The sequence below is a fragment of the Schistocerca piceifrons genome, chromosome 1, assembly GCF_021461385.2.
Source record: "Schistocerca piceifrons isolate TAMUIC-IGC-003096 chromosome 1, iqSchPice1.1, whole genome shotgun sequence".
In the NCBI taxonomy this organism is placed as follows: domain Eukaryota; kingdom Metazoa; phylum Arthropoda; class Insecta; order Orthoptera; family Acrididae; genus Schistocerca; species Schistocerca piceifrons.
Window position 1 is genome coordinate 403,327,055 of NC_060138.1, and position 17,020 is coordinate 403,344,074.

A 17,020-nucleotide genomic window follows, 5' to 3' on the forward strand; every position below is an offset into this window, starting at 1 on the left:
TATCCTTTGTGCTTCCAGATGCTTAGTGTCTGCCATATGAGTAGGCCTGCTGCTTATGGCTACCTTGATTTGCATAGAAATGAAAATAAATTACGAAATAAAATGTAATTCTGCTGTTTAATCAGATCGTGTTTCACATTGGTATTATAATTTACATCCATATTGTATTGAAACCAGTGCCATTTGGCTATGTCAGGTGTAAGACTGAATAAGTTCTTACAGGGGAGGATTGATGGAATGGAACTGACTTTTTGAAACCACCTATACGGTGGTGTAAAGATGGATCCCAGTTGTCACCACCTTCAGCTGTTCACCCTAGTTGACCCCCGTTTGCGAAAAATTTGCAAAAAATTATTTCTTGTGGCACAGTATATCCTCAAAAATATTGTTAATTGCATTGGTACTACAGTAGTCTCACTATACACAGGCAGTGCTATTACAGAACAATATTTGAATGCACTGCCAGCAGAAGAGCGAAAATGGCATAATCAGTCAAATATGAACACAGCAACATGTGCACAGACACCTCCACCTACTCAGTCTGAGCTGACAATGTAGGCACTGCAGTGAAACTACCCAAAAATTACATTTGTTGAACAAAATCCTTGCAAAGAAAGCAAATATGCCCAGTCAACTACCAAGTACAAATATCAAATTTCTCAACGGGAGAACAAAGCACTTGAAGTTGTGAGAAAAAAGTGTCAGTAATTTTTTACAAATTAAAAAGAATATCTTTTTAACACCTTGAGGTCCAGCCACTTAGGAAAATTTTGGGCACAGAAAACCAGCTGTTTATGCCAGTCTTTAAATTATTACTGGCACATCTGTCCTTGATGTATCTTAAAGGGCATTACATAATAAAAAAGCCCAAGCTTCAAGGTTTAATTTTGACATTTATTGCAGTTCTCTGACACATTCTAAGCTATTCAATGATGGTTACAGAAGTATAATTTTCACTCAGAAAAGAAAAGTGTGAGGTGTGGATTTCAGTACATTCACTCATAACTGGATTTTGTGTGGTGAAGTCTGAAGCATTCTGGTATGCAGAGAGGTGTGTTATAGTTAGGGCAATACCATCTTGTTTTCTTCCTGCTTGCTTTACCAGTTGATTGTTTTGTCTGCTTCGAACAAACCTTGCACACCCTTGTTGGTTGTTGCTTCTTCTCAGTTACAGGAATTTTCTCAGGGAAGTGTCGTTCTACAAGCCTCTTGCTGATGTTTGCACTAGGGACAGTTTCTTGAGCCACACTTGAGCCTTTCTGGAAGAGTCCTTCTCCAGTGTGGCACAAAAAGGTGGAAAAATGGCAGTTTTTCTTCTCATTGGGGTTTGTAGTCTCACAATACAGAACCAAAGCATTCATTGCAGTCATTATGAACAAGTGAAAAAATAGCTTTTCCACCACTTCATTTGTTTCCCCTTGAAAGGATAATAGGAGATCATCTGATCCCTTCTATCTGTTATATGCTAGCCAGTAATGCCACCCGAGCCCGCTGCCAAAAGGTTGGCAGCATCAAAGTCCAGACGCCGTCCGCATAAGCAGCGCCAGCGAGACAGGAAATCGCCGCAAGTCTGCGCGCGCCACCGCTGGCTTCTGGTTTCTTAAGCGCTGGAGTCGCGAGCGCTAGGACAGTTCTGTATTCGCCGCTCAGTTGTATACTCGCCACCGAATTGTGTACTTGCTAGTCAGTTGTGTGTTCATCGCAGCAGAGTTGTTGTTTGTCATCAGCCGACGCTGACCTAGCCGCTCCGACTCGAACTAGACAGATTTCTGTAGACACGGAGTTCACCACTGTGTTTCTGTATCTTCATTAATAAAGATAAGTACCGACTTTTATTTAATCAGAGTGTTTGGGTTTTCATCTTTCTGTTCACTGTTCCAGCGGACCGGTCGGCCCGCTATTAAAAGTGTGGCGGTGACTTCGTAAGCCGTTTCTACCGCGAATTGTTTGTCGCTACGAACACCGCCACAAAACTATCAACCCCTGTTTTGTTCCTATTATAATCAAGAATTGCATCCAGTTTTGACTTGATCTTGACATCATTCTTCATACGAGCAGAAATGTTAGAGGTTGTCATTTTGTGTTTAGAGGAAAGGCATAATACATCCCTCATGTCCTTCCACTTCAAACAAAGCACGTGGTTTCTCCTTATTGACACTGATTGATTCCTTTTGAGTTTCTTCAAAACAACATTTTCTTTTGGCAGTTCCTTTCGTTTAGCCACACATGTGCCTACAGCTTTCATTTTATTTTGCCGCATGAAATCAAAAACCGTTTGTGAACTGTAAAATCTGTCCATACAAACAGTGTGACCTTTACCCAGATAATCAGCAAGTAAGATCTGAAAGAGTGGTATTATTGAATCATCTTTCAGTCCCTTACCAGTGTATACTTCGAATCACAGAACGTAACCAGTCTTTGAATCACAAACACTAAACATTTTTATTCCATACTTCTGTGGTTTATTTTTTATGTAGACACGAAAGACCACACACCCACAAAATCCACACATGCCTTCATCAGTGGTGAGGTTTTTGAAGGGATTAAATGATTTCTTATGTCCTCACTAGTTAATTGAGTAAAGGTCTGATTTTATGTATGGCATAATGTTATGGTTGACCTCTTTCAATGTAGGTTGTATTGTCATTTAAATGTAAATTTGAAAGTATGGCCTTGAACCTATTTCTGCTCATTATAGATCCTGGGAAAGGGGTTGAAATAAAACTATTGACAGACCAGTAGCCTGCCAATTTTGGTTTCTTCATGAGGCACATATGAATAATTATTGCGAAAATCAAATACATTTCATGAAGCTTCTCTCTAACGCATGAATGCCAAACACTGTGTGGCTTTAGTTTGGAACTTGCCTTCAGTTTATCATAAACACACTTTGCATACCTGTTCATTTCTGATTTTATGTGTTTCATCATAGAATGTGGAAAGAAATTAGAAAACATGTCAAGTGGTGTGCATTTTGCATCAATTGCACCTTTTACTCCAGTTGTGTCAGGGAACTATGATAAAGGATGCTGTAGGTCCTCGAATCTCCAACCTAAATCAGGCATCATCATCATCTTGGACAGTTTCCAGTCTCTGGCTGGGCCTGTGTGGAACATAGGCCTCTCTATAGTCTTCTGTCTTGCCACGATCTCTCCATCTTCACCTTGGTCCAGTCTTCTCCTTTCTTCTGGAGCATTCCTCTACTCCTTTCAGCCATCTGTCTCTTGGTCTTCCTCTTGGTCTCTTTCCTTCCAGCTTTGTCTCATGTATACTCCTGGGTATCCTCTTCTCCTCCATTCTCTTAACGTGTCCATACCATCTCAGCCTTAATTTCTCTATCTCCTCCTGTAATGGTTCCACCTTCATTAACTCTCTGATCCTCTCGTTTCTTAACCTGTCTATCTTCATCACTCCAATACTGTTTCTCAAGAATTTCATCTCACTAGGTTGTACTTTGCTTTTCTATCTTCCTTTCATAACCCAGGTTTCTGATGCATATATCAGGATTGGGACATAGCATGACCAGTATACAACCTTTTTACTGATTTGGGGTACACCTTTGCTCCATATCAGGCTTCTGACACTCTTCCGAAATGCTTCTGCTTTTCTCCTCCACTTGTTATTTCTCTATCATTTTTTTTCATCTTCTTGTATCGGGCTTCCTAGGTACTTGAAACTCTCCACTCTCCTCACTCATTCCTCACCAAATGTTATTCCAGTTGTTCCTCTCTTCTTCTTTCTTGTTGTGATAATCGTCTCACTCTTGTATCAGGCTTCCTAGGTACTTGAAACTCTCCACTCTCCTCACTCATTCCTCACCAAATGTTATTCCAGTTGTTCCTCTCTTCTTCTTTCTTGTTGTGATAATCGTCTCACTCTTGTATAAGGCTTCCTAGGTACTTGAAACTCTCCACTCTCCTCACTCATTCCTCACCAAATGTTATTCCAGTTGTTCCTCTCTTCTTCTTTCTTGTTGTGATAATCGTCTCACTCTTGTATCAGGCTTCCTAGGTACTTGAAACTCTCCACTCTCCTCACTCATTCCTCACCAAATGTTATTCCAGTTGTTCCTCTCTTCTTCTTTCTTGTTGTGATAATCGTCTCACTCTTGTATCAGGCTTCCTAGGTACTTGAAACTCTCCACTCTCCTCACTCATTCCTCACCAAATGTTATTCCAGTTGTTCCTCTCTTCTTCTTTCTTGTTGTGATAATCGTCTCACTCTTGTATCAGGCTTCCTAGGTACTTGAAACTCTCCACTCTCCTCACTCATTCCTCACTGAATGTTATTCCAGTTGTTCCTCTCTTCTTCTTTCTTGTTGTGATAATCGTCTCACTCTTGTATCAGGCTTCCTAGGTACTTGAAACTCTCCACTCTCCTCACTCATTCCTCACCAAATGTTATTCCAGTTGTTCCTCTCTTCTTCTTTCTTGTTGTGATAATCGTCTCACTCTTGTATCAGGCTTCCTAGGTACTTGAAACTCTCCACTCTCCTCACTCATTCCTCACCAAATGTTATTCCAGTTGTTCCTCTCTTCTTCTTTCTTGTTGTGATAATCGTCTCACTCTTGTATCAGGCTTCCTAGGTACTTGAAACTCTCCACTCTCCTCACTCATTCCTCACCGAATGTTATTCCAGTTGTTCCTCACTTCTTCTTTCTTGTTGTGATAATCGTCTCACTCTTGTATCAGGCTTCCTAGGTACTTGAAACTCTCCACTCTCCTCACTCATTCCTCACCAAATGTTATTCCAGTTGTTCCTCTCTTCTTCTTTCTTGTTGTGATAATCGTCTCACTCTTACTTATACTAAATTTCATCCCATATTCTTGTACTGTTCCTTCCCATATGTCCAACTGCTCTTGTACTTCCTCCTCCTTATTCCCCCAAATCATCAGATCATCTGCAAACACCATAGCTTTCATCTTCCTTTCACCAATTACTTGTGCTACTGTAATCATTATGTCATCCATCACTACAATGAAGAGTAATGGTGAAAGTGCACTCCCCTGCCTCAAGCCATTCTTCTGTTCAATCCAAGCTGATCTCTCTCCTCCCACTTTCACACAGCTCACACTTCCATGGTACATTTCCCTTATCCTCCAAATAACCTGTTTTGCTACTCCTCTCTTCCCTAGGGCTTTCCACACTTTGCTTCTACGTACACTATTATACGCTTTTTCGATGTCCAGGAAGGTCATTAGTAGATACATTCCATATTCATAATGCTGTTCCTGCAGTTATCTTACAGAAAAAATTACATCTAAATCAGTTTGGCAAAAATAAACTAGCAGCAGACATTGGAAAAGCTTTTCATGAAATAATAGGCCTAAACAATAACGATCATGAAAGCAGACCAGTCATAGCCCTAACTAATGAGGGAAACTAGTGAGCTGGGCCAACTCTAGCAGGATTTGGTCCAGTAACAAAAATCTGCAACAAGTAATTAATACACAAACGAAAGTTCACTCAAACAGCAATACAATTAAAGAGAAACAAAAGTTAACAGTGTTTCATCAGAACATAAGAGGCCTATACTGCAAGCTGGATCAGTTCACAGCAAATATAGAAGACACAAAAGGTATAAACAGTGCCCACATTCTGTGTCTAACAGAACACCACATCACTGCTGGTATTGAAGTGGTCCCTATTCCCAACTATGTTTTGGCAACATCTTATTGCAGGAACTACATGGACAAAGGAGGAGTAGCTGTATATGTAAAAAACAATGTCTTGTTCATGGCAATAGATGTACAAAGATTCTGCTTTGAGCTACATTTTGAAGTATGTGCTATAGAGGTGCCAGACACTGTCTCCAGATTAACAGTTGTGGCAGTTTATAGGGCACCATCTGGTAATTTTAAAGTGTTTGTTAAACAATTAGATACTCTTTTGTTGTACTTAAGTAGAAAAAATAGGGGCATGGTAGTTGTTGAGGATTTTAACATAGATTTCTTGGTTAATTGTCCCTGCAAGGTGGAGTTTGAAAATCTCATGGGCACGTACAACCTTGTTCCCATGGTTAGCTTGCCCACCAGAACCACAACCTCTTCCAGTACTCTCATTGATAACGTTTTTGTTGATCAGAGTAAAGTCAACCATATTAATATTGAAATGGTTATAAATGGTCTGTCTGACCATGATGGACAACGAGTTACTTTCAACAGCTTGGGAATTCCTCTGAGTGACACCTCACTTAGATGGAAAACAGTAAGGAAAATAAGTGAGGAAGCTATTCAAACCTTCAGATCATGTCTTCAGCATACTGACTGGACACCTGTTTATCTAGCAGAAACTGCTAATTCAAAATACAATTTATTCACAAATGAGATAGCAGGTACCTTTGAAAGTGTATTTCCAAAAAAGTCATGCAGAGTCCAACCTGCTAGGTCTGCAAAAAAACCATGGCTCACTAAGGGCATCATAGCTTCCTGTCAGAGAAAAAGACAACTCTACATAGCATCAAAGACTTCTAACAACCCTGCTCAGCTAAAACATTATAAACTCTACTGTAAAATTCTTGCCAAAGTAATTAAAAACTCTAAAAGTATGTGTATAGCATCTGAAATTACTAATTCTGAAAATAAAATTAAAACAATCTGGAATGTGATAAAGAGAGAAACAGGGACTGTAAACTACACCAAAGACAAAAATATTGTTTTAACTGTTGACAACTCAGAGATAACTAATAGTGAGGAAATTGCTGAAATCTTTAACCAACATTTTTAACTGTCCCAACACAGATAGGTTGCCATGGTTCTGTAGATAAAGCTGCCTGTATAATGAAAAATAATTTTCCAGAACCTTTCAGTCAAATAAGTGTGCTTCCCATTACTGCCAATGAAATCAAAAAAATCATACAGTCTTTGAAAAATAAACATTCTGCTGGTATCGACAATATTTGAAGTAAGCTGTTGAAGGCTTGCTGTAGTGAAGTGGCCGAAGTTTTGTCTCACATCTGCAACACATCCATGCAACAAGGAGTGTTTCCAGACAGAATGAAATACTCTGTTGTCAGGCCCTTGTACAAAGCAGGGGATGCTACAAATGTGTCAAACTATCGCCCTATCTCTCTATTAACAACATTTTCAAAAGTCCTAGAAAAAGCTCTGTACAACAGGATTGTGGCACACCTTGGTGACCTGAACATCATTAACAGTCAGCAGTTTGGTTTTCAAAAGGGAGTTTCAATAAATAACGCAATTTTCTCATTCACAAATGATGTTCTAGAGTCTATAAACAGCAAGAGGCTGCCAATCGGTGTCTTATGCGACCTATCAAAGGCGTTCGACTGTGTAGATCACCAGATACTCTTCAAGAAGGCCTGTCATTATGGAATTATGGGACCTGTAGGGAACTGGTTAAAATCTTACCTCAAAAATAGGAAGCAGAAGATTATTCTAGATGTTTCAGATAGTGTATCACAATATATAGTGGACTCTGAGTGGCGAATTGTGCAGCATGGGGTGCCGCAGGGATCAGTGCTTGGGCCCTTGCTGTTCCTCATATATGTTAATGACCTGCCTTTATCCATCAATAAGCAGTGTAAATTCACAATGTTCGCTGATGATACGAGCATTGTGGTGGATAATGTGTCAACTACTGACTTAGAATCCGAGGTCAATGATATCCTTAAAGAAGTTCTGGGTTGGTTTAGTATTAGCTCCCTTTCAATAAACCTGAAAAAAAACAATTTTATCCAGTTCCAGACAACCCACAAAAACCCAAAAGAAATAGTTATCACACAGAATGATCAGGTGATAAAGCAAGTGTACTTATCAAAATTCCTAGGCGTATACGTGGACAGTAGGCTGAACTGGGAACATCACGTTCTATAAACACTAAAACGGCTGACATCGGCAACATTTGCTTTACGAATTTTGTCATGCTTCAATGACATTACCATCTCAAAGTCAGCTTACTTTGGCTATTTTCATTCAGTTATGTGTTATGGCATCATCTTCTGGAGCAATACACCTGCCGCAAAGAAAATCCTCACAGCACAAAAAAGAGCAATAAGAATCATTTGTGGTGCACCCCCACAAACCTCATGTCGAATTCTTTTTAAACAACTTGAAATACTGACAGCAACATCTCAGTAAATATATTCACTGATGTGCTTCATAATAAATAACCCCACTCTGTATGAAACGAATTGCCTACGTCATGAACATAACACCAGAAGAAAAGAGGATTTCCACTGTGAGTTAAAGAACTTGACACTTATTCAGAAAGGGGTAAAGTATGCTGGAACAAAAATTTTCAATTCCCTACCCAACAGCATCAAAAGTATAAGGAGTAGTACATCAGTATTTAAATGTAGCTCGAAAAATTATTTACTTGAGACCTCACTTTATTCACTAGAGGAATTCTTTCAGAGAAATAAGTAAAACCCAGATTGGAAAGATGTTTTTAAATTTTTTGACACTGTTTACTGTTAAACTAATGTAATAATGCCCTAATGTAAAAATTCCTGTTTTTCTCATTTCCATTTTTGGGTCACTTTTAAACCCAAAGTGGGAAGTTTTGATTACTGTTCAAGGTTAAAATAAATGCAATAATGCCCTAGATATGAAACTGCTATCTTCACATTTATGTTGACTAGTTTTTAAGCTAATAAGTATGACTTTTGTGCACTGTTATTAATACTATAACAATGTCTTTATTCTATGTATTTTATTATGTATATTGACACGTTCCACATATGAGTGACTTGCTCACATGTACAGATCTATGGAACAAGTATATAAATAAATAAATAAATAAATCCCTCATTCTTCCTTCTAATTTTGCCCGAATTCATGTTTCCAAAATTTTCTCAAAAATCTTTGCACAATGACTCATCAATGTTATCCCCTGATAGTTCTTGCACTCTTTTCTATTTCCCTTCTTAAAGATCGGGACAATTATTCCCTTCTTCCAGTCTTCTGGGATCATCTTCTGTCTCCACACAATTTTCATTACTCAATATAGCCATTGTATCCCCACCTCTCCTGCTGCTCTCACCATCTCTACACTTAGCTCATCCAGACCTGGTGACTTCCCTCCCTTCATCTTGACCAATGCCTCTTCCACTTCTTCCCACCTAAGGTCTTTTTCTATTTACTGTTCCTCCTCTTTTTTCTCCTCAGCTTGTTCCTCCTCATCCAGGTCCCTATTCAAGGTTCAGGAGTTCAGGAGTTCTTCAAAATACTCCTTCCACATATTCTTGAGTTCCTCCATATACTCTACATCTTGTCCACTTTTGTTTACTATTTGAGCATAATCTGTCATACCATTCTTCCTTTAAATCATTGTGTGTTGATTTTGTTTGTGAAGACTGCTGCCTCTTCCGTGGTGGTGCAGAAGACTGTGTTACGGCAGAAGAACATTGTCGCTTGGAAGCTGTTTGCACAGCAGCATATTCATCATCAGATTCATCTGTAAAAAAAAAAAAAAAAAGATGAGATGAAGACAAGTAAAATGTAACTTATTTGTAATTGCAGTCCCAGTAACTGAGGCAACAGTACTAGAGATGACATGTTATATCAGTCTGTAGCTTACCTGAATCTGAATCTTCTTCAAACTGTTCCCACTCAGGTATTTCTCCCTCCAATCCAGAATCAATCACTTCTTCTTCCAGTGTCTCTAAAATTTCTAGATCACTCAATAAACATTACTTGTTTGTAGCGGGATCACAGACAGTGATAAAACTGAATGAAATCGCTAGTGAATACGATGACAATGCAAGCACACAAAGGCTCAGTCAGGTGCGACGACAGCACTAAAGATCGCTACTGCTTCATTCGAAGTAATTCTAGACCTGATAACAGAGGGCAGCACCTGTCAAGCAACAGCTAGCCAGATGTCTATGCAATGTTATCACATGAAACAAGTCACTTTTGAGTGACAGGAGGCTTGCACGATGTGGAACATTGTGGCCCAAGCTACACTTGGGCGTAGTCCATTGAGCTCAGTGCCATGGCTCGAGCTACACACGGGCTTGGTCTTGGTCACCAGAGTGTTAAAAATTTGTTTATTTATTTATTTAATTAACACATGAAAATAAAATTACAATTAAATCAATACCATTAGCTGCTGATGGGCATTTGATATACATCAACAGGGACAGTTGAAAAGTGTGCCCCGACCGGGACTCGAACCAAGGATCTCCTGCTTACATGGCAGATGCTCTATCCATCTGAGCCACCGAGGGCACAGAGCATAGTGCGACTGCAGAGATTTATTACCGGCATGCTCCCCATGAGACCCACATTCTCAACTTATAGTTCACACACTACATTCATAGTGCCCCTGCCATTATACCCATTACTTGCGACAGACAGTCCACTGAGTTCCGTAAGAGTTCAGGCAAATCATGTGCATCCACACTGAAGAAGGTCATCAGCCAGTTAGCCTAAAATGATATGAAGACAGGACTCGGTGAATTGTCTGCCGTGAGTAATGGGTATAATGACAGGGGCACTATGAATGTAGTGTGTGAATTATAAGTTGAGAATGTGGGTCTCATGGGGAGTGGGTCGGTGATAAATCCCTGCAGTCACACTATCCTCTGTGCCCTCAGTGGCTCAGATGGATAGAGCGTCTGCCATGTAAGCAGGAGATCCTGGGTTCGAGTCCCGGTTGGGGCATACATTTTCAACTGTCCCCATTGATGTATATAAATGCCCGTCAGCAGCTAATGGTATTGATTTAATTGTAATTTCATTCTAGAGAGCTGCATGGTCACCAATGGCATCTGTTCTTTCGGACATGTCCGAAAGAACAGACGCCATCTTCATATCTTGAAAATAATAGTAACTCAATATTTGGAATGTTCTAGTAGAGTGAATTCTGCAATGACATGTACCCAAAGAAGGTACTGAATGTAAAACACTGTGATGACATCTGTTTGTGTTTCATAGTTTACCCACAGTTGCCATTTTCATGATTTGTAGTTGCTGTACACAGTGAATACAAAACACTAAACTCATGCTTGTGGGTGAACCATGTAAGACAAACATGTGATATCATGTATTTTATGTACATATTTTTGAGGTCTACATTTTAGTATTATGTCATTTTTGTGTCATTTTGATGTAACTGATAGGGTTTAGTCAGCATATTGTAAAAAAGTGTAGAGGCCACAAAATTTTCTGGATTCATATATTTACATCTAAAGACCTTGTTCATTGTGTCTCCTAAGATACTAAATTACACACTAAATTGTAGATTTCAAAGAGATCTACACAACTGTCCATAAAAACATACATTTATTTTCAATGTCTCTTTGGCAGTTAAGTGACCCACCAGAACTGCAATGTGTGTGTTGCAAATGTCACAACCTTGACCAAAGCTGTAGGATCATAAACTGCAGGTCATGGTTTCAATTCCAGTGGTGTGCTAACTTTTTTAATAATCTTCACAGTATATGACTATGGTTTTTTTTTATCTGTATAATTTGGTTTTAAATATATTTATTTTTTTATTTCATTTTGAATCGTTGCCCACCTCATTTCAATCATTGTATGGAGTTTATTTTGGTCTAACTTTTTCTGCCTTTTATTCTTTTTTTTGCATAAAAAGTTCTCGCTTTACTTGCCGTGCCGAATTTGGATAAAATCCCAAGGTTTTGATGACTACCTCCATCATCTTCATCAGACGTAAAACTGACTGTCATGGACTGGTGAGGCTTCTGCTTTTATAAGCAGTGGACGGCTTCTCATTGGCTGGATGGCATCATGGTGTAAACGGCGCGTATTGAGGTGGCGGCCTCTATATCCATAGATTTTGTTTGCCTGCTTTATCCAGCATTGCTTGCAGTGCCATCCATCACAACAGGCAGAGAACTGCAAGCAATGTAAGAAGTCTCCCTGTGCGCTCTTTCTTTATCAATTGTGCACTTCCATGCACAGCTACCATTCTATGGTGCAATGACCAGCAAGATCGGCAGAGTCCTGAGCCAGCAGGGAATCAGACCAGTCTTCCGGTCACCCAGGAAGATTAAAGAAATGTTGCGACCCATGAAAGATAATCTTGGCCTGCGGGTACCGGGAATTTACAGCGTTCCTTGCAAGTGTGGCAAAAATTATGTGGGCCAGTTGCCAATCGCTGTGTGGAACATCAGCATCACTTGAAATACAGGTATCTAGAAAAATCAGCAGTGGCTGAGCACAGTTTGTTAAATAAGTATAAGATTTTATTTGATGAAACAAGACTACTTGCTCATGCTTCAAACTATTGGGACTCTGTCATCAGGGAAGCAGTTGAAATTAGACTCTGTGAAAATAATTTCAACATAGACTCTGTTTATGCAATGAGCAATGCATGGAAACACACAATTGATAAAGAAAGAGCACAGAGGGAGACTTCTTACATTCCTCGCAGTTCTCTGCCTGTTGCGATGGATGGCATTGCAAGCAATGTTGGATAAAGTGCGTAAACAAAATCTATGGATATAGAGGCCACCACCCCAGTATGCGCCGTTTACACCGTGACGTCATCCAGCCAATGAGAAGCCGTCCACTGCTTATGAAGGCGGAAGCCTCACCGGTCCACAACAGTCAGTTTTATGCCTGACGAAGATGACGAAGGTAGTCATCGAAAGCTTGGGATGTTATACAAATTTGACGCGGCAAGTAAACTGAGAACTTTTTATGCGAGGACTCCATCGCGAAAGACTTCATAGTCATTCTTTTTTTTTTGTTTAGAATCTTTGCTTATGCCATTATAATCTGGTACTTTTATTAATCTTATCATAATATTTACATTTTTAAAAATTACTGATCTCTCAGTTCAACATAGTAGATGAAACATTCTATTTACAATCCATATAGATTTTTGTAAGCCTTCCCCAGAGTGGTATGCAGGGAGGGATGAAGGAATGTATAAACTTCCATTGGGTGATTGGTGCTGCGGGGCAAAAGCAATTGCATCTGGTGTAATAACATATGTTTTGTGAAAATCATCTGCTATGGTAGAAATGGCACACAGAAGTTACAGATATTGGTGAAAGATCACTGTGGAAGATACTCACATTCATCTGTGGTACTTATTTATGGTAATGACATGAAATTAAATTGAACACTCCACACTTCAGTTAAGCAAAGACTGTCAGCAGTAAGAAGTGACATAATGTCTATCGAATTTTTCTGATATCTATGGAACGGAACTAGGGCTGCTAGGCTCACTAAAAGTTTTATAGACCATATTTGCCATGCATTGGTCCTAAAATGTAATGTATATTTTCTTGGATGGCTACTATCATACTAACATCTACAACATAAATTATTTTTGCACCATGCAAAAATAAATATGCTACCTTACTGCAGTCAGTTTTTATAATACAGATTCAGTTAATTAATTTTTGCAAAATAATAAAGTTAATACAGTGACTTAAATGAGGCATCTAAGTATTAGAAATTAAATTTAAGAAAAGAACTATATATAAAACCAAATTAAATGAATAAAAATAAAGACTACACTCATTTTTATGAAGGTTTTAAAAAATTACCATTCTGTAAGTACTGAATATGCAATATTTAGCTTATGAGCTTAAACCTTAGCAATTGTCCTATGGAGCTAGTGCATAAACTCATGTTTTTTTTTTTTTTTAATAGTTTACTGTCTCATGAGAAATCATTTTTGTCACATTTTCACAAACAAGGGTACACCAAGACAGATGGTTGCGTTGTCTTAAACATGGCACTGAAATCCTACACTACTGTATAGGTGGTTTCAAAAATTCAATCCCAGTCCTGCTGTCTCAGTAGCAAATAAATCTTTAGTGTATTCGAAAATAAAGGAATTATAATGATATCATTTTACTATCATATCAGACACCAATAACTGATTCCTACACTGATCAGCCAGAACATTATGACCAGTGATCTACTATCAATATAAACACATCAAGGCAATAGCAATGTCACCTGGCAAGGAATGACTGCAATCTAGACACATGCATGGTACATGCAGAATCAATGAGCATGCTGTCCGTGTGTAGGATGGGAAAGTCACATAATCTGCCTGGGTTTAACCAAGGACAAATTGTAATGGCCCAGAGTCTTGGTATGAGCATGCCAGAAGCTGCATGATTTTTCAAAAAATGGTTCAAATGGCTCTGAGCACTATGGGACTTAACATCTATGGTCATCAGTCCCCTAGAACTTAGAACTACTTAAACTTAACTTACCTAATGACAGCACACAACACCCAGCCATCACGAGGCAGAGAAAATCCCTGACCCCGCTGGGAATCGAACCCGGGAACCCGGGCGTGGGAAGTGAGAACGCTACTGCATGACAACGAGATGCGGGCCATGATTTTTCAAGCATTTGAGGAGTGCCGTGGTGAGTATCTTCAACATGTAGTGAAACCAGGGTGAAATCACATCCACATGTCATGGGACTGGGCAGCCATCCCTCATTACAGATGTTGGACATCATAGGCTGGACAGACTGATAAAGCAGGACAGTTTTCACTATTATGACAGTTAATAAAAATGCGCTGAGGAAAAAAATCGCAACACCAAAATATTATTAACATACAGTAATGAAATTCTGGGAGTACATTCGCCTAGGTAACATGTTGAAGCCGTTAACATTGTAAGATTGCAGGCTAATGTAAACACAAGATAAACCATTGCAAATGTGAAATGCTGGTACATTAATAACCAGTGTAGCGGCCAGAATGTTGAATGTCAGCAAGCAATCGTGCATTCGTTGTGTTTTACAGGTGCCAGATATCAGTTTCCAGGATGGAGTTCCATACCTGTTGCACCTGGTTGGTTAATACAGGAACGATTAATGCTGTTTGTGAGTCATACTGGAGTTGTTGTCCAATGATGTCCCACATGTGCCCAATTGGAAACAGATCTGGTGATCGAGAAGCCCAGGCAATACGTCTACACTCTGTAGAGCACATTGGGTTACAATATCGGGTGGCCGGGCGTTATCCTGTTGAAAAATTCCCCTGGAATGCTGTTCATGATTGGCAGCATAACAGGTCGAATCACCACACTGACGTACTGATTTGCAGTCAGGGTGTGTGGGATAACCACGAGAGTGCTCCTGTTATCATATGAAACCACACCGCAGACCACAACCCCAGACGTAGCTCCATTATATCTAGCTCGCAGACAGGTAGGTTGCAGGCCCTCAACTGGCCTCAACCAATCCACGGCCGTCACTGGCGCCAAGGCAGAACCAACTTTCATCAGGAAATACAACAGACCTCCACCTCGCCCTCCAATGAACTCTCATTTGACACTATTGAAGTCGCAAATGGCAGTAGTTTGGGGTAAGTGGAATGCACCCTAAATGATTTCTGGCTTGGAGCAGTCTTTGAAGTAATCGATTTGTGACAGTTTTTTTGTGTTTCTGTGGTGCCAACTGCTGCTCAAATTGCTGCTGCAGATGCAGAATGATGCACCAGAGCCATATGCCGAATGCGATGGTCTTTCACCTCAGTAGCGGCACTTAGGCCAACCGGAGCCCAGCCTTCTTGCGACCGTACATTCTCGTGACCACCGCTGCCAGCAATCATGTACAGTGCCTACATTCCTGCCAAGTCTTTCTGCAGTATCACTCAAGGGACATCCAGCTTCTCGTAGACCTATTACACAAACCCGTACAAACTCAGTGAGGCTTCGATAAAGGCGTCTTTGTCGCCTTAGAGCCATTCGTGACTAAAATTTACTCACCACACCGCTTGTCAAAGGTAAATAGTGTTCAAGGCCATTACAGTGCGTATTTAAGGCAAACTTGATTTGCAACCTCATAGTGGCGCTACTAGCGCCAGTCTTACGCGACTGGTGTGAAATCTAAACAGACATAACCTTAAAGGAGGCATACCAACTTCCGTTTATTTAGGATAACTCCTTCTTGTTGTTGTGATTGTTTTCTGTTAGTGCATATGCAGACAAAAATTGTTTCAATTCGTACTTTTAGCAACATTTACTTCACTATATACAGCAAAAAACTAATCTGAATTTATATCAGTTGTTTCCCATATTATCGTCACCATGGGAAAAAAAAATTCGTTGCTGTGTTGTGCTTGTATTCTATTGTATGGAACTGGGGACCTAGAAACGACGGGGAGGCATCGTCTCCGCTGTAGCCCTCAGTGGTTCACAGTCCCACAACAGGCTACAGCAGTCCACTCACCCCACCGCCGCCCCACACCGAAACCAGGGTTATTGTGCAGTTCGGCCCTCAGTGGACACCCCCCCCCCCCCCCCTTCCCCTTCCCTCACCAGGAACGTCTCACACCAGAAGAGTGTAACCCCAATGTTTGCATGGCAGAGTAATTATGGTGTAATGGTGTATGCGTACGTGGAGAAAGTGTTTGCACAGAAATAGCAGTCATAAAGTAACTGAGACAGAATAAGGGGAATCAGTCCGCATTCGCCGAGGCTGATCGAAAACTGCCTTACAAACCATCCACAGACTGGCCAGCACACCGGACCTCGACACTAATCAGACGGAAATTATTAAGAACAGACAGGTGGCGTCGCCCTGGGATGCCCGCTTTCACCGGTTGTAGCCAACTTTTTTATGGAGAAGGCACTAGAACAAGCCAAACAAAAACCAACTAGTTTCTTCCACTACATGGATGACACATTCGTTGTTTGGCCACATGGACAGGACAGCTTAAATGAATTTCTCGAACACCTCAACTCGCTGCACCCCAACATACAGTTAACGATGGAGGTCGAGCAGGATGGTGCCCTACCGTTACTTGACGTCCTGGTGAAACAGAAACCTGACGGCAAGCTGGGACACTGTGTATACAGAAAACCTACACACACTGATTTGTACCTAAATGCCTTCAGTTGCCACCACAACTCCCAGCGTGAAGGCATTTTGCACACACTTGTTCACAGGGCACGATAGATCTGTGATCAGGAGAGCCTTCCAGCAGAACTGCAGCACCTCGAGACAACATTTCGGAAAAATGGGTACAACCAGATGCAAATAAGACACGCACTCAGACAGATTGCGCCAAGAGAACAAGAAGAAGAAACAGAAGAACACAAGTCAT

At 40.3% G+C, this 17,020-nt stretch overlaps 1 non-coding gene across 1 annotated transcript; it reads left to right on the forward strand.

Annotated features, from left to right (window-relative positions):
• Positions 1 to 10,554: 10,554 nt before the first annotated feature.
• On the forward strand, positions 10,555 to 10,629 carry Trnat-ugu. Its single transcript has one exon. It is a non-coding gene; the product is annotated as a tRNA-Thr (tRNA).
• Positions 10,630 to 17,020: the final 6,391 nt, after the last annotated feature.